At 50.2% G+C, this 14,419-nt stretch overlaps 1 long non-coding RNA gene across 1 annotated transcript; it reads right to left on the bottom strand.

Moving 5' to 3' along the window:
• Positions 1-976: 976 nt before the first annotated feature.
• Positions 977-11,167, bottom strand: LOC121001902. The gene is made up of 3 exons (XR_005779175.1): positions 11,156-11,167; positions 6,773-6,775; positions 977-1,113 (listed from the first exon to the last, which is right to left on the bottom strand). It is a non-coding gene; the product is annotated as an uncharacterized LOC121001902 (long non-coding RNA).
• Between the last annotated feature and the right edge of the window lie 3,252 nt (positions 11,168-14,419).

Here is a 14,419-nt window from a genome sequence, read left to right as displayed (position 1 = left end):
TCGGCAAACTGGTCAATGTGCCCCCTGCTTCAGCCACAGCCAGCTGAGAAAACAAACCTATACCAAAAACGCAGAGTCTTTTCCAGATATGTCGTCTATTCCCAATTAAAATGCTCACGACACAGAAAAATAACAGAATGTGTTCTGCCTTCTCATCACCGCCTAGTAAATAATCTTGTCTTTGGCGCCATCCTACCCCGCTCCCTGCCAGTAAATTTAGCTTTTTTTTTTCCTTCCATGACTAATATTAACATACAAGACAACATGTAATTACCCCCCATCCCCACCCCCGGGGTCCGCACCGAGGTATGGAAGCCAAGAGATTCCCAGAATTAGCTGTTTCGTGTAAAATGCTAATGATTTGCTATTTTTGCTGTAATGACTTTGCCGAGCCGCAATCATATTGTGCTGTAAATAGTCAGCGCGGCCAAGGTGACTGACGGCCAGCACAAACGGGGGACGAGAACTGATTTGGTCTTTTTGTTTAGTTTAGTGTCCGCCAGTCCAGGGTCATCGGCATTTTACGAATATAAAGGCGTGGGATGCGCTTAGGCTCTTGTAGAGGTGATTATGACTCCGGCATCGTGATCAAATCTACAACTATAGCATTGTCCGTAACTGGTACTGTCAGCAGAAGAGCAAAGATATCACCTACAAAAGGATTCATCTTCACATAAAGGAAAAGTTCTACAACTTTCTATCAGACTTTATGGTTCGTCATTATTTTTAAGATCTCTGTTTGCCATCAGTGAATAAGAACACTACTGTTTTGCTCTGAGAGCGAAACACATCAGCGGCAGCTACACAGACTGTTGGTATTCAGGGAAATAAGGGGTTAGGATAAAACATACCTTCAGGCCCACCCCATTATTAACTTATCCTAAAATAAAGGACACAGACATCGTTCAACTTTAAAACTCTCTTTTACTGGGTGATTGTCGGCCACAGCTCACATTATACAGGCAATTTTAAACTCCTCCTCCAACCACTCCTTCTGTGCGTGTGCCAACCTCTGGACACCAGAGGGCACGTGCGCCAAATCTGCTCCCATCATGCTCCTGTTCTCAACATTGCCGCCAGCTGTGACTTCCGAATTCCACACCAACTAGGAACCTCGAAAAAGGAAATACAACATGACCATCCAAACACAAGACAATCAAAACCATAACCAGGGAGGGCGGGCGGGACCAGCTTGCCTTCACCGAACAGAGGAAGAGGCAGGCGCGGGGAGGGCGTATATATCCCCTGCAACTGCCACCTCCCCTTCCTTCTCCATAGCCACACCACCATTCCCCTTAACCCCTTCCATCCCATCTCCACCCATCTGCCATATATCCCACCAGGAAACATACCAGGTATGGGCCTGCTTATAACCTGGGAAAGGGAAGGGGCACCATCAGTCCCTCATCACCCTCCCTATTACTGTCGGGTGCTCTCCAGACTGTTGGTATTCAGGGAAATAAGGGGTTAGGATAAGACATACCTTCAGGCCCCCCCCATTATTAACTTATCCTAAAATAAAGGACACAGACATCGTTCAACTTAAACTCTCTTTTACTGGGTGATTGTCGGCCACAGCTCACATTATAAGGCAATTTTAAACTCCTCCTCCAACCACTCCTTCTGTGCGTGTGCTAACCTCTGGACACCAGAGGGCACGTGCGCCAAATCTGCTCCCATCATGCTTCTGTTCTCAACATTGCCGCCACGGAGGAGCCCGAATTTATACAGGACTCCGACCACCACCCAGTAAAAAGAAACCTTACTCTATCCCGTCTTGGATGCCAGACAAGAATATATCAAGGCCGATTTCCGTCAAGTGCACTCCATCCGGTCTCATCAATGCCCTGTTGTCTCCCTCCAATTGACGGTGACGGACCGTTACACCACCTCGAGATCGCACAAAGCGTGAAATGCGGGCATTTAACGTTTTCCGGCACCTCTCAAGTGCCTCACCATCCCGAGCCCCATGCCAGACCACTCGGGGAACCACCTCAGACCACACGATGACCAATTCCCTAACGAAGGCCGGGAATCTCTCCAGATCAGAGCGCATGAGCGCCATTAATTCCGTAAGTCGAAGGGCACATAAATCGTTTCCGCCCGCATGAATCACCAGTATTACCGGACCAGTTGACTGGAGACCCAAATCAACTACCTCAGGTAACAGCTGTGACCATCGAAGGCCCCTTATTCCTTTCCAAAAAACCTCTACTTCCCTGAATCCCAATCTCCGACCTCCAGGCCTCCGCTCTGCTCTCTGTGCAGCCCAGAATATATAAGAGTGGCCCAACAACCACACCACCAGACGAACAGCACCTAAAAAGACAAAAAGAAAAAACATAACCACAATACGTACTGTAAACAACAACCCCTTTTTCTTTTTTTTTCTTTTTAATTAATTCAGACCAGCAGATCCGGACGAACATACCGCGCAAAGCAGGCAGATCGCCACCTACCAATACGCATCACTTCAGATTCAGCTAGGCCCGCCCTAGCCGCTTCAGTAGCTGCCCCTATACGAAAAGAATGAGTACCAAACTCACTAGGAACAACCCCCGCCTGCCTCAAGCACTTGCACAAAACTGAAGAAAATTGGAATTTCGTAAATGGTGACCCATCCGCATGCGCAAGAAAATTCACCCCTCCCTTTCTGACGGCCATATACTCGCCAACCAACCTAACTGGGCAAGCTAATCCCGGAACTGGCAGTATCGGCAGCCACGCCCCAGCCCCCAACTGGTCAGTTTTTGACTTCTTTATATGTACTCTGAGAGCATTATTCGCCAGCATAACATCCGATTGTAACAAACCCCCAGCCTTAGCACTCGATGGAGCCACCAGCTCACCCACCCTCAGGGCCGCAAAAAAGGCTAAGCAAAAACTAGCCGCCACCATAGCACCCTCAAAATCAGACGAACAAACAGTCCCACAACATTCAATCATCTTGCAAAGCAAAGCGAAAGAAACAGGCCGTCTATTATCCCTCACCACATATTCCCTTTGCCATCCTTTCATAGCCTGTCTCACTACAAAAACCTTCGTCACATCCGTCCAACCACATAATTTGAAGTAGAAAGCCACCCCCGATAAACGACGCCGCGCAACAGGGGCAGAGACCCCCATAGACCTCATTCTCAACAGCCACTCCACAGTCGCCTCCAAGCGTATATCATCCCTTTCAGCAACATTTCTTACCCCACACACCGTTAACGAGTCCGCCCAGGCCTTACCATGCGCCTGCCACGTCGCTGGTGACACTGACGCACTCACGAGTGACATCAGCTGTTGGCTACTACTTGCCACAGGAACTGAGGGCATTCCAGCCCATCCGATACCGCCTCCGGATGCAACTCCCGAAACACCTGCCAATTAAAGCGAGAAAGAGCATCAGCGATCCGATTGTTGACCCCAGGAACATGCCTGGCCCTGAAATAGATGTTCCGCTCCAAACAACGAAGAACCAAATGTCGCAGCAACGCCAACACCGGGAGGGAGGAAGAAGACAAACAATTAATACATTGAACAGTACCTAAATTATCCGACCAAAAACAAACATGCCGGTTCGCCAAACGTTCTCCCCAAATCTCCACCGCCACCACTATAGGGAACAGTTCCAACAGAGTAAGATTCTTAATAAGGCCTGAAGCCCGCCACTCTTCCGGCCAGGAAGACGCGCACCACTCCTTACCCAGTATCGTCCCAAAACCACAAGAGCCAGCCGCATCAGACCATAATTCCATCTCTGAGTTCGAAACCATCTCTGTAATAAAACAAGTATGTCCATTATAAGAACCCAGAAAGGAACTCCACACCCTCAAGTCAGCCTTCAACGACTTTGTGACCCGAATGCAATGCCGAGGGGACCGGCTCCCCCGCGTAGCCAAAGATAGGCGCCGCGAAAAAACCCGACCCATAGGCATGACCCGACACGCAAAGCAAAGCAAACCCAGGAGGGAGGGACTGGAGTTGACGTAAGGTCACCTTTTTCACTACCAAAAAACCATCAATCAAGCCCACCAGGGTATTCAATTTGTCCGAAGGGAGACGAAACACCATGGCGACCGAATCAATCTCAATCCCTAAAAAGGAAAGACAAGTCACAGGACCCTCCGTCTTTTGCACCGAAATAGGGACTCCAAAGCGTGCCATTACCTCCAAGAATGTGGACAGCAGGAATCGACAGCTGTCACCCTCCTGCGCACCCACAAAAAGGAAGTCGTCAAGGTAGTGAATCACTGACGAGAACCCAGACTCCACCCGAACAACCCATTCCAAAAAAGAGCTGAACATCTCGAAATAATGGCACGAAATGGAGCACCCCATAGGCAAACACATGTCATAGTAGAAAAAACCCTTGAAACAACCACCAAGCAAATGAAAACAGTCAGGGTGGATGGGCAAAAGCCTGAACGCGGATTCAATATCCGATTTCCCTGCCCCGCTGTTCGCACCAACGCCACCGCCCTATCAAACGATACATATGTCACCAAAGCTTCCTCATGAAGGATAGCATCATTCACGGACTTACCCCGGGGATGAGACAAATGATGTATGAGGCGAAATTTTCCCTGTTCTTTTTTGGGAACCACACCCCACGGTGAAACCCTCAAATTAGAAAAAGGTGGGGCAATAAAAGGCCCCGCCATCCTACCTGCAGTCACTTCCTTCAACAAATTAGCCTCTAAAACTTCCGGATTTTCTCTGACAGACTTGAGATTATCAGAGTAAACCGGGGACCTATTAAGAAAAAATGGTATGAAGAAACCCTCTGAAAACCATTATGAAGGGTTACCGCAGCCTCCCTATTGGGATACCTGTCTAGCCACAGCGCCATCTCTACTACGCTGACTGGCATCCTTTTGTTCAAAAGCCGGAGGGTTTCTTCCGGGCCTAACCTGGGACTTGTTACATCTACCTGCTGCGTGAGGGCCCCCGCAAGCCGAACACTCATGCTTATATTTGCACAAACCGGCATATTGGCAGAAACCTTCATTGAACAACCAGCACGCACCTGGTCGTCTAACGGCCAGTGGTCCTTGGGCTGTGGAGGCCCCAGAACCAGCGGCCGCCCCTGGAAAGGAAGGGGGTCGCTGCGACACCATCAGCCGAAGCCATACATCTGTGGCCTTAACCCCCCACCCCAGCACCGGCTGAAGCGCCAAACGTCTCCTAAACTCCTCATCATACCTCCACCACGCACTGCCCCCGTGAGCCTTATAAGCACTATATATAGTGTCCAAATATATGAACAATTCAGCACAGCGCTCAGGATGACGCTGACCCAGAACGCAACCCAAAACTGCGAACGCTTGTAACCAATTGTTCATAGTCCTGGACACTTTCATCCTCCTATAATACGGCTTATCTAAAAAACGTTTTTCTTTATCCACCGTGTGTTAGTCCACCGATATCAGGGACCAAATGTCCACATATTGGTTGGACCAAATTTTTTCCCTCACTGCCTCCTCTAAATGCGAACCCAGGGGACTAACCCCGCAGAAAAAAGAATCCTTGTGCACACCCGCCAACACCGGGGGGGGGGGTGTCTTTCAGAAGGGGACAAGGTTTCCCTAGAATCTGGCCCAGCTGCCGGTGCCGCAGCCACTGAAGCTGCAGGCGACAACGAGGATGGCAATCTTTCCAATAAGGACTTCAATAATACTTCCAGCCCGGCACTAGCCCCACTAGCTCCCCATGCCCCAGCATATTGGTACTCACCAGCAGGAGAAGGTATTGGCGCGGCCATCGCAGGTGCAGGCACGACATCCCTGTGAACCGCCAAATTCACCAGGCTAGAGGCCCTGGACACATCAACCGGGACCGGCCTGTCCCGTCGTGAACGCGGTGTACGTACAGACTCCCCTGAGGCACCCGATGACCCATCTGAAGACGACGGGGAGCGCCACCGAGAGGATCTGGACCGCCTACTATGCCTAGAAGACCGGGAACCGCGCCGCGGACGACGAATACGGCGGTCCCGCCGACCCCTGCTCCTGCCATCCACCGATGAGGAGGGGGACAATGACACCTCCCTGCGCCTGCGTGAGCGAACTTGAGTGGGGGGGACCGCAAGTGGCTGAGGTGTTGGGGGGGGCAAGGGGCAATTGAGGAGTGACCATCACAGGAATACCACCCACCGAAGGGGGTGGCAGCATGGACACCTGGTGACTTAACCCCAAACCCCCAATAATAGAATGCACTCCATCCCCTTGTAAAGGCACAACAGAAGGGGGAGGAGGGAGAGGTAATTGAGGGGCTTGCTGCGAGTCCGGAGGGGTCATTGGACGGTCCCCTTCTTCCTGGACACTATTACTAGACCCCATGCTGCACACCCCAACCGCCTGAAACGCTGATGAACACTGTATCTGGGGCGGCATAGGAAGCGGAAGGGGCGGAGCTACATCCCGGCGGCGCGAGTCTAATCCCGGCCGCCGAACAGAGGCGGCGCGCCTGCGCACTACCAAAGAAGCTGAAGCAGTGCCCCGGGAGGAGGGAGGCGAATGCCCCAAGCGCACCGGAGGCCGGTGAGAACGACCAGAACGCTGCTCGGCCAGCGCGTCGCATAAGGCAATGGGGGGTGAAACAGCCACCATCGGTGCAGCCACCGCATCAATCAATACAGGCGCATGAGGGACAGAGGAAGCGGGAGCGCTCAGAAACGAGCGCAGCCAGCCCTCCCCTTCTTCACTAAACCTAGCCAAGAGCGCATCCCGCAATTGAGCGTCTCTCGCTGCCATACTCTTAGGGGACAGGCAGCCAGCAGACCTACCAGCTTGCCTTCACCGAACAGAGGAAGAGGCAGGCGCAGGGGAGGGCGTATTTATCCCCTGCAACTGCCACCTCCCCTTCCTTCTCCATAGCCACACCACCATTCCCCTTAACCCCTTCCATCCCATCTCCACCCATCTGCCATATATCCCACCAGGAAACATACCAGGTATGGGCCTGCTTATAACCTGGGAAAGGGAAGGGGCACCATCAGTCCCTCATCACCCTCCCTATTACTGTTGGGTGCTCTCCAAACCTCTCTGCTAGTTTTCTACAATGTATCAGTTTCACACTGGGGTATCTGGTTCTGCTGGGGCAGTATATTGTGCTGCACTGTAGTATTTGGTTCTGCTGGGGCAGTGTATTGTGCTGCACTGTGGTATCTGGTTCTGCTGGGGCGGTATACTGTGTTGCACTGTGGTATCTGGTTCTGCTGGGGCAGTATATTGTGCTGCACTGTGGTATCTGGTTCTGCTGGGGCGGTATATTGTGCTGCACTGTGGTATCTGGTTCTGCTGGGGCAGTATATTGTGCTGCACTGTAGTATTTGGTTCTGCTGGGGCAGTGTATTGTGCTGCACTGTGGTATCTGGTTCTGCTGGGGCGGTATACTGTGTTGCACTGTGGTATCTGGTTCTGCTGGGGCAGTATATTGTGCTGCACTGTGGTATCTGGTTCTGCTGGGGCGGTATACTGTGTTGCACTGTGGTATTTGGCTCTGCTGGGGCAGTATATTGTGCTGCACTGTGGTATCTGGTTCTGCTGGGGCAGTATATTGTGCTGCACTGTGGTATTTTGTTCTGCTGGGGCAGTGTATTGTGCTGCACTATGGTATTTGGTTCGGCTGGGGCGGTATACTGTGTTGCACTGTGGTATCTGGTTCTGCTGGGGCAGTATATTGTGCTGTACTGTGGTATCTGGTTCTGCTGGGGCAATGTATTATGCTGCACTGTGGTATCTGGTTCTGCTGGGGCAGTATATTGTGCTGCACTGTGGTATTTGGTTCTGCTAGGGCAGTATATTGTGCTGCACTGTGGTATTTGGTTCTGCTGGGGCAGTGTATTGTGCTGCATTGTGGTATCTGGTTATTCTGGGGCAGTATATTGTGCTGCACTGTAGTATTTGGTTGTGCTGGGGCAGTATATTGTGCCGCACTGTGGTATCTGGTTCTGCTGGGGCAGTATATTGTGCTGCACTGTAGTATTTGGTTCTGCTGGGGCGGTATATTGTGCTGTACTGTGGTATCTGGTTCTGCTGGGGCAGTATATTGTGCTGCACTGTGGTATCTGGTTCTGCTGGGGCAGTTTAGGGGTTCATCTGTCGTTTTCTTCATCTTTCCATCCACAGTCCAACGGTCAGACTGAACGTACCAATCAAAACCTAGAGACATATTTGAGATGCTTTGTTTTCGAAAATCAGGAGGAATGGTCATCTTATTTACCGTTAGCCGAGTTTGCCATTAATAATCGTCGTCAAGAATCCACCGATAAGTCACCATTTTTTGGTGCGTATGGTTTCCATCCTCAGTTTTGTACGTTTAGTGAGGGGGGGCCGTCTGGGATTCCCGAGGAGGAACGATTTGAGTCTTCACTTTCTTCAGTGTGGCAGAGTGTGCAAGAAAGTTTGAAGAGAATTGGTGGTAGATACAAACGTGTGGCTGATAGGAAGCGCTCTGAAGGTCCGGACCTTGGGGTGAATGACTTGGTGTGGTTGTCTACCAGAAATATCAAGTTGAAGGTTCTCTCGTGGAAATTAGGTCCGAGATTTATTGGTCCTTATAGGGTAATTAAGATCATTAACCCGGTGGCTTTTCGTCTGGAGCTACCTCAGACTCTAAGGATCCATAATGTCTTCCACAGATCTCTGCTTAAGAGATATGTAGAACCTCCTGAACCATTGCCACTACCGCCTCCACCGGTGGTTGTTGATGGCAGTCTTGAGTTTCAGGTAGAAAAGATTGTTGATTCACGATATGTTCTCCGCTCTCTTCAGTACCTGGTGCACTGGAAAGGTTATGGTTCCGAAGAGAGAATGTTGGTTCCAGCATCAGAGATAAAAGCAGACAGACTCATTCGGGCTTTTCATAGCTCCCATCCGGAGAGGCCTGGTCTTGAGGGTCCAGGGGCCCCTCGTAGAAAGGGGGGTACTGTCACTACTGTGACTGATCCAGACAGGTCTGGGAGGAGAAGGTCGCAGCGACTTGCTACTCGCGATAGCTTGTGAGTTTGCTCCGTGGTTCAGGGTATGTCATCTGGGTTTTGCCTTGTGAACCTTTTTGTCCTGACTGGGAGTTTGTAGGCATCCTTCTCAGGTGAGTCCTGTCTGCCACTCCCAGCTACTATATTAGTTTCACTTTCACTTGCAGTCATTGCCAGATATAGTCCTTACTTCCAGTTCTATTCTGACCTTTGAAGGAGATCGTTTGATGGTGTTGCTGTGGACTGTCGTGGACTGTCGTGATTGGGATCGCCTTCTCTGCTCGTGACTGGATAAGTCTATCTCTGATATAGTTTGTTTGTTGCTGTCTTCCCCTGCTGTTCTCTTAGACATGAGTGATGGTGACTAGTGCTCCCATCGGCCTTTCCCCACTCTAGGCCTTTTTAGGGTGACTGAGGGTTTAGGCATCCTGCTCGCCGCACGGGTTCACACCCCGTCTAGGGTATCAGGGCAGACAGGTGCCAGCTTAGGGTTAGTCAGGGGTGGCCATACTATTCCCATCCGTAGATAAGGATCCCCCTTCCCCTCCGTCTGGTGCGACACGACTGCTGCTGGGGTAGCGGTCGTGACAGGTATCTGGTTCTGCTGGGACAGTATATTGTGCTGCACTGTGGTATCTGGTTCTGCTGGGGCAGTATATTGTGCTGCACTGTGGTATCTGGTTCTGCAGTATTTTTTACTGCATTGTGGTATTGCTGGCCCCTACCTACATATGTTGGCCCTTCGGTCAGTTAGGACCCGCCTGCAACATGCAGGGCCGGAGTAATGGGGGTCGGCAAACTGGTCAATGTGCCCCCTGCTTCCGCCACAGCCAGCTGAGAAAACAAACCTATACCAAAAACGCAGAGTCTTTTCCAGATATGTCGTCTATTCCCAATTAAAATGCTCACGACACATAAAAATAACAGAATGTGTTCTGCCTTCTCATCACCGCCTAGTAAATAATCTTGTCTTTGGCGCCATCCTACCCCGCTCCCTGCCAGTAAATTTAGCTTTTTTCTTTCCTTCCATGACTAATATTAACATACAAGACAACATGTAATTACCCCCCATCCCCACCCCCGGGGTCCGCACCGAGGTATGGAAGCCAAGAGATTCCCAAAATTAGCTGTTTCGTGTAAAATGCTAATGATTTGCTATTTTTGCTGTAATGACTTTGCCGAGCCGCAATCATATTGTGCTGTAAATAGTCAGCGCGGCCAAGGTGACTGACGGCCAGCACAAACGGGGGACAAGAACTGATTTGGTCTTTTTGTTTAGTTTAGTGTCCGCCAGTCCAGGGTCATCGGCATTTTACGAATATAAAGGCGTGGGATGCGCTTAGGCTCTTGTAGAGGTGATTATGACTCCGGCATCGTGATCAAATCTACAAGTGTTAAGCAATGATGTCATTGCTGGGTTTGTGCTAGGGGAGGCGGGGCCACACAGGGTTAAAAGGCAGCAGACGGTACCTGCTGCAGCACGATCGCCGGCACGTCTGGGGGTCAGGAGGCAGAGCACTTCCGGTTCGTTGCGGGTTCGGGTCTGGCAGCGCGAGGCAGGTCGCATCATCGCGACTCCAAGTAAGACGGGGGCGGCGGTGTGGTTGCTGGACGCATAAAGGGGGGTGGCAGAGACCGGCAGGCGCGCTCCAGTCTACTGGCCGGCGGCGGGTGCTGTGCAGTTCGAGCCGCAATCCCCGGCCGCACGGCTTAAGCGGCGGGACGCGCACTGCACTGCTAGTCTAGAGTCTAGATGCTGGTCTCATGAGAAAAAACAAACAAACTGTATTTATGTTTCCACAGTTCGTGTCACGTTGCGTGGCACCATAGGCAAATACACAGAAGATAAGGTACGTATCAGGTTCCGACTCAGCACGAGCAGTCAGACATCCATTGCCTACGGTGGAGGGGTGCCCCACGCCTCATTCCAAACAAAAAAATAAATTTAAAAAGTCTGTCACGACCTCAGACTCACATAAGTCCTGTCACGACCACGGGCATTCAAACTCGTCTGTCACGTCTTCAGACTTGCGATACAATCCTGTCACGACTACAGGCATTCGATAAGAAAAAAAACAACAAAAAAAAACTGTCACGACTACAGGCATTCGATAAAAGAAAAAAAAGAAAAAAAAAACTGTCACGACTACAGGTGTTCGTGTTTCAACGTCTGTCACGTCCACAGACTCACAATAAAGTCCTGTCACGACCATAGGCAGTCTTGGCATACACATCTTGGCATACACATCTTTGCGGGCTTATATCTCTGAGAGTCTGAGAAAAGGACACATACGACCCTCGAAGTCACCTGTTGCCGCTGGTTTTTTCTTTGTTAAGAAAAGACATGGTTCTTTAAGACCTTGTCTGGATTTCAGGGAGCTGAACAGTATCACTATTCGTGATCCTTATCCGCTTCCTCTGATCCCGGACCTGTTTAACCAGGTTGTTGGGGCTAAAGTCTTTTCCAAATTAGACCTAAGAGGGGCATACAACCTGGTTAGGGTCAGAGAAGGAGACGAATGGAAGACGGCTTTCAATACCCCTGAGGGCCATTTTGAGAATTTGGTTATGCCTTTTGGTTTGATGAATGCCCCAGCCGTTTTTCAGCATTTCGTCAACAGCATTTTTTATCATTTAATGGGAAAATTTGTATTAGTGTATTTGGATGACATTTTGATTTTTTCTCCTGATTTCAAGACTCATAAGGAACACTTACGTCAGGTCTTGCTCATCCTGCGGGAGAATAAATTATACGCGAAACTGGAAAAATGTGTGTTTGCGGTTCCAGAAATCCAATTTCTGGGGTTTCTTGTCTCCGCTTCTGGTTTTCGCATGGACCCCGAGAAGGTCCGCGCTGTGCTTGAGTGGGAGCTTCCTGAGAATCAGAAAGCGCTGATGCGTTTTTTGGGCTTTGCCAATTATTACAGGAAATTTATTTTTAATTATTCCTCTGTTGTTAAACCACTCACTGATATGACCAGAAAGGGGGTAGTTTTTTCTTCCTGGTCGGTAGAGGCGCGTAAGGCCTTTTCTAATATCAAGGAGAGTTTTGCTTCCGCTCCCATCCTAGTACAACCTGATATTTCGTTACCCTTCATAGTTGAGGTTGATGCTTCCGAGGTAGGGGTGGGTGCGGTCTTGTCTCAGGGTTCCTCTCCTGCCAAATGGCAACCGTGTGCCTTTTTCTCAAAGAAACTCTCCTCCGCAGAGAGAAATTATGATGTGGGAGATAGGGAATTGTTGGCCATCAAGTTGGCTTTTGAGGAATGGCGCCATTGGCTAGAGGGAGCCAGACACCCTATTACCGTGTTTACTGACCATAAAAATCTGGCCTACTTGGAGTCAGCCAAGCGTCTGAACCTGAGACAGGCCAGATGGTCTTTGTTCTTTTCAAGGTTTAATTTTGTTGTTACGTTCCGCCCTGGGGTTAAGAATGTGAAGGCAGATGCCCTGTCACGTTGTTTTCCGGGAGGTGGGAATTTTGAAGACCCGGGTCCCATTTTGGCTGAAGGTGTGGTGGTCTCTGCTCTTTTTCCTGAATTGGAGGCAGAGGTGCAGGCAGCCCAGTCAGAAGCTCCTGATCTTTGTCCTCCTGGGAGGTTGTTTGTGCCTCTCGCTTTGAGACACAAGATTTTTAAAGAACACCACGACACGGTCCTTGCTGGGCACCCGGGGGCAAGAGCCACACTGGATCTCATCGCTCTGAGATTCTGGTGGCCTGCGCTTCGTAAGTCGGTTGAGGGTTTTGTGGCAGCTTGCGAGACTTGCGCTCGTGCCAAGGTCCCTCATTCACGGCCATCAGGTCCTCTCCTTCCTTTGCCCATTCCTTCCCGTCCTTGGACACATCTGTCCATGGACTTCATAACGGACTTGCCTCGTTCCTCGGGGAAGTCTGTGATTCTGGTGGTGGTGGACCGTTTTAGCAAAATGGTGCATTTTATCCCTTTTCCTGGTTTGCCCAATGCTAAGACGCTGGCGCAGGCATTTATTGACCACATTGTCAAATTGCATGGGATTCCTTCAGACATAGTCTCTGATAGGGGCACGCAGTTTGTTTCCAGATTCTGGAAGGCTCTCTGTTCTCGCTTGGGGGTTCGGTTGTCATTCTCTTCTGCTTTCCATCCGCAGTCGAATGGCCAGACAGAGCGCGTCAATCAGAATCTGGAGACATATCTGCGCTGTTTTGTGGCGGAGAATCAGGAGGATTGGTGTTCTTTTTTGTCCCTTGCTGAGTTTGCTTAAAATAACCGTCGTCAGGAGTCCTCTGAAAAGTCACCATTTTTTGGTGCATATGGGTTCCATCCGCAGTTTGGGACTTTCTCGGGAGAGGGCTCTTCTGGTTTGCCTAATGAGGACAGATTCTCCCCGTCTTTGTCATCTATTTGGCAAAAGATTCAGGATAATCTAAAGAGCATGAGTGAGAGATATAAGCGTGTGGCGGATAAGAGACGTGTGCCTGGTCCGGACCTGAATGTTGGTGATCTGGTGTGGTTGTCTACCAAGAATATCAAATTGAAGGTTCCCTCCTGGAAGTTGGGTCCTAGGTTTATTGGGCCTTACAAGTCCTTATTGAAACCTTATGTTCAACCTATTGTACCCTCGCCTTTGCCTCCTCCTCCGATTATGGTTGATGGAAATCTTGAATTTCAGGTCTCTAGGATTGTAGATTCTCGTCTTGTCCGCGGTTCCCTCCAGTACTCCGTTCATTGGGAGGGTTATGGTCCTGAGGAGAGGATGTGGGTCCCAGTGACGGACATTAAGGCCTCTCGTCTCATCAGGGCTTTCCATAGGTCCCATCCTGAGAAGGTGGGCTCTGAGTGTCCGGAGTCCACTCCTAGAGGGAGGGGTACTGTCACAGCCAGACAGCTGAGAAGCGCTCACAGGAGCTTCTCAGATCCTACTCCTTGAATTTCTTTGTTTTGGTTTAGTTTCTCATCTCGTTAGTCTATCTCAGCTGTCATGCAGTTGGACTGATTGCTACCCTTTAAGTTACTCCCCATAATGCAGTAGTGTGCGGCTGATACAACTTCCTGGAGTGTGTGTGCATGCTGTTCCCAGTTCCCAGTTCCCAGTTCCCAGTCCTCAGTCCTCAGTCGTCTGCAAGATAAGTGCTGTTTATGTATTTATGATTTTGTCTTTTCTGGATCCAGGTGACCCTGACTCCCTCCATGTCAGTGTAGGGAGCCGGTGGTCGTGTCCCTTCACTATTGTAGGGTCTTCAGGTAATAGATAGCCGAGGAACGTGGATATGCGGCCATCCACCTTTGGGGTGTTCGCATAGGCTGAGCAGTGAGGGAGAGCGGCAGGTCTATTGCAGGGGTCTCCCTTTGTTTCTTAGTTGTGGATCCAGAGAGACATTGTTTATATGGTATTGTCTTGTTTCCTGTACACCATCCGTGACAATGGCTGACACCTCACTCTAATTAGCTCTTGGAGATGTCATTAGTCTAG

Source organism: Bufo bufo, chromosome 5 (assembly GCF_905171765.1).
Source record: "Bufo bufo chromosome 5, aBufBuf1.1, whole genome shotgun sequence".
NCBI classification, from domain to species: Eukaryota; Metazoa; Chordata; class Amphibia; order Anura; family Bufonidae; genus Bufo; species Bufo bufo.
This window is presented reverse-complemented; position numbering and strand designations above follow the sequence as displayed.